This window comes from Pundamilia nyererei, unplaced genomic scaffold (genome assembly GCF_000239375.1).
Source record: "Pundamilia nyererei isolate P.nyererei 1_Seehausen unplaced genomic scaffold, PunNye1.0 scaffold00089, whole genome shotgun sequence".
In the NCBI taxonomy this organism is placed as follows: Eukaryota; Metazoa; Chordata; class Actinopteri; order Cichliformes; family Cichlidae; genus Pundamilia; species Pundamilia nyererei.
In genome coordinates, this window is record NW_005187490.1 from 2,404,966 (window position 1) to 2,408,884 (window position 3,919).

Consider the following 3,919-nt stretch of genomic DNA (forward strand, 5'->3'; position numbering starts at 1 on the left):
TTTATTTTATTTTATTCTACTGTATATAGTATTTTATTCTATTCTGTACAGTTGTGTACTGTATTTATTCTTATTGTATTCTAATTTTTGCCTCATAACTTTTGCACTGTCCACTCCTGCTGTGACAAAACAAATTTCCCACGTGTGGGACTAATAAAGGTTATCTTATCTTATCTCATCTTATAAGCATTTAGTACTGAAGCAGATGTTGGAAAGATGTAATTAAAGGTGCAGTGCTCTCAAACATGTGTCTGGCTTCATGGTGCTATTTATCAATCCAACAACCTTCTCCACTGCACACAGCCTGTGTTTAGACCTAATTAAAGGCTGTGTATCAGTGCATTAGAGCAGTTACATAGTTATGATAACATGGTTGTAAAAAGCTCAGCCATGTTGCCACTGTAGCCAATACAGTAGCCAAAATTGACATCGCATTTTATGTATGTGACTAGAGGCCGGTTATAGCATGCTTTATAATTTATTTTAATTTAAAGATCACAAACAGAATTGGACCGTTGGAAAGCCTTAAACATCACCGACTCTTAAACATCAACATCAACACAGAATTTTACAAACTGAAAAAGGAAAAATAAAAACTTGAGCAGACTCCCTTTACATGTATTTTAGCCCAGTCCATTGTAAATGGCTAACAATCACTTACACTCACTTTCATGCCTATGATCATTTTATAATGACCAATCACAGTAACATTGATGTCATTGCACTGTAGGAGGAAGCTGGATTAGTAGAAGAGAGCCCACAAAGACACAGGAAGAATATGCAAACTCCAAACAAAAAGACTGCAGCAGGGTATGAAACTTCTTGCTGTGAGGTAACACTGCTAACCACTGCATCACTATGGCTTCCTCCATGAAACACACAACAGTAATTTAACAAAACCGACTCAATTTAAAAATAGAAGGTGACAAGCTAACTGTGTCTGATCTCTTTTCCAGATCGTCAGGCTCCCACATCTCGCTCCTGTCAGGTTACAGCTGAATAATTAGCTTAACGAAAATTTGAGTAAATGATAACAACAGACGTCACAAAATAACATATATAGAGCTCCACTGACGACGGCTTTTACTCACGCACGCAGGTGAACAAGGTGAACATACTCTAAGTTGATTAAATTTACTCTGATCAGCTGTTCTCAAACAGAAAATTCAAAGTTGCCCATCTCAGAGGTGATCAACTCAGAGTTTATTTTTAAACTCAGACTTTGTTGAACAGGATTTCTAGTTACAGAGCAAGTGTGCTGAGCAGCAACATTTGGGAGACTAATATATGTACTAAAATCCCGTTCGTTTAATGTTTTCTCACAGTCCACTCTAAGTATTAGGATGTATGTCCAAACAGCTGTCCCATGAATGATTAAAAGAAATGCGCTCCTTCTCACAGTTGGACGTCTGTTTCCGAATCAAACAAACTTCTTGGTGCTTCTTGCAGGAAACTCAGTCTCAACTATTGAAACGCGTCAGCGATCTTTGCTTTTTCAAGACTGGGGGCAACTTGAGATTTACACTGAGAACAGATCCCGCGACTGCACTGTATGCTAACATGACAAGAACAAGCAGCTAGCAAGTGCTAGCGAGCTCAGCTCAGAGTGAGACACGGGTTGTTTGTAAACACAAGCACGAGGGTAGAAGCGCTCCTTCACATCTATATGAGAACAGCACATCTATTAATGCCCTACCTTCAGCGCTTCAGCTGCACCTTTATGCGTCCGCCAATTTGTTTTGGGTTTTTGTTGACAAGCTGCACCGGGAACGTGGATGTACGTCATCACCCAGCGACAACCAGCAACCAAACAGATGAGGTGTGTGTGTGTGTGTGTGTGTGTGGTAAGAATGATGGGAAACTACGAAAATATCACTAAAGACTCAAGAAAAAGAGAAAAAAAATTATACATCTCTCCAGGTGTCCTGCAAGCAAACATTCATATCCTTTAGAGCACCTGCTTATTTACTTTCTTAAACATTTTTTTCTGCATTTGCTATATAATAGACCTCAAGTTAGAATATCTAGCTGTTTTATTAAACTATTACCAAAAAATACTGCACATTTGATATAAACAGTTATGTCATGCATACATTTTCTTCCACTTATCTGCAACTGGGTCATGGAGGCTAGTAGCCTAAGCAGAGAACCTCCTTCAGCTTATCCAGTGTCTTCATGCCACATATTTCACACACAAGGACCAGTACTATAGGCAGAAACATGGGTGTGCCATTGGTTCCCCAATTTCCCCCACTGTGACCAATTTGTATATAGAGGAAATGGAAGAGAGGGCTCTGTTATCCTATCCTGGAACACCACTGATTCAGCACATTGGTTCAAGGATGTGTATGACACCTGAGTGAAAATCAAATCTCAGGGTAAAAGTAAGGGTACACCTTTCACCATCTTAAAATGCTGTGACTGCAGCCATTCTCCAACTCTCAGTGAGTGGTACTCATGGCCCTTGATCATTGGCCATTACAATTTGCATATTACTGTTTATGAAACTGAGTTCATGACCCATTGTTAGCCAGTAATGCTAGTTTTGGTCATTATGCAAGTGTACTGTTTAGGTTGGGGAAACCTGCTGTCAACTGAGAGTGAAGAATGGCCTGTATTTGTATAGCGCTTTATTAGTCCCTAAGGACACCAAAGCACTTTACACATCCAGTCATCCACCCATTCACACACACATTCACACACTGGTGATGGCAAGCTACATTGTAACCACAGCCACCCTGGGGCGCACTGACACAAGAAGTCACTTGAATGAGTGACGAAATGTTTCTCCCACTAAAAACACAAAATCCAGATGAACAGAATCAACTTTCTGGGATATATTACTCACAACATCCAACAATTCAACAGTGGGTTACAGAGAAAATTATATCTGATCCTGTCAGAAAAGTGTGTAAACAGTGAACCAAACTGGGAACATTTTTAACCCAGTGATTTTGGGTGTGTAGTGTGAAGGGTTTGTGGGAAATGCAAATAGATAAACAGGAAGGGATTACTGTTACAGTGAACCTGTTACATTAGTAGGCTCCACCTCAGGGTAGGAAATGCAGCCAAGTAATAAAAAAAAGCAAAGAAAACAATGGATCCCACTGAGGCTGAAAGAATAAAAGAGATCAGTACACTGCTTCAGATGTATTTGTGTCTGACCTTGTGTAGTTTGCTACTGGAACAGTTTTAGTCCCACAGGAACTTAATTACCAACTGCAAGAAAAACTTTATGGATAGCCTTTTGCTGATACTAAACCGAGAGCATTTGGGTCTGACCTTGTTATAGCTATGAAAGTTTAATTAGACAGTGTTTTGGGAGGGATTTAGCATACACTCATTTCCTGTCCGTTTGGAAACCATGGTTGTCTTTTTTTTTTTTTTTAGCACAGTCCCATTCATGTAGTTATGAACGTCAAGATCAGAACTGAAACTGTACAGGTTACTCCAAATCAAATCTGTCATACATACATCTCTGAACTTCTGATCATACTTTTAGTAAATCACTACAAAAAATCAGCTGTTATGGGCTTCTGTGTGTACTTCTGTGTGCTTTAACATAGTAGAAAGAACATCAGTGAAAGGACAGCCTCTCAAAGCCATTATTCTTGAAATAACTGCTTACCAAACTTAAATCCCTGTTTTGTGGTAAGGTCTACATTTCAATTCACTTGAAATTATTTAACTATAAAGAAAACTGTGCTTATTGTGTCCGTTAAACATTAGAGAATTAGAAGTCCTCCAGTTTGTCTTTAAGACTTGGGATGTCTGTATGTGAGGGGGTTAAGCAGGTCATCTACTAATTATTATGTTAATTATAAGGTTATATGTTTTTATTAATTAAAAGCATAAAGTAACCAATCCCACATATCTTGTCATGTTAAACCGCTGTTCTCAAAACTCTTGGTTAATATTT

At 38.7% G+C, this 3,919-nt stretch overlaps 1 protein-coding gene across 1 annotated transcript in view; it reads right to left on the minus strand.

The window, feature by feature from the left end:
• The window catches only part of LOC102211126 (DNA repair protein XRCC4-like), a 29,231-nt gene extending 27,426 nt beyond the window's left edge, over positions 1 to 1,805 (minus strand). Inside the window, exon 1 of the mRNA XM_005739161.1 lies at positions 1,697 to 1,805. The gene's annotated coding sequence lies outside the window, so the exon portion shown is untranslated. The remainder of the gene's footprint in view (positions 1 to 1,696) is intronic.
• Between the last annotated feature and the right edge of the window lie 2,114 nt (positions 1,806 to 3,919).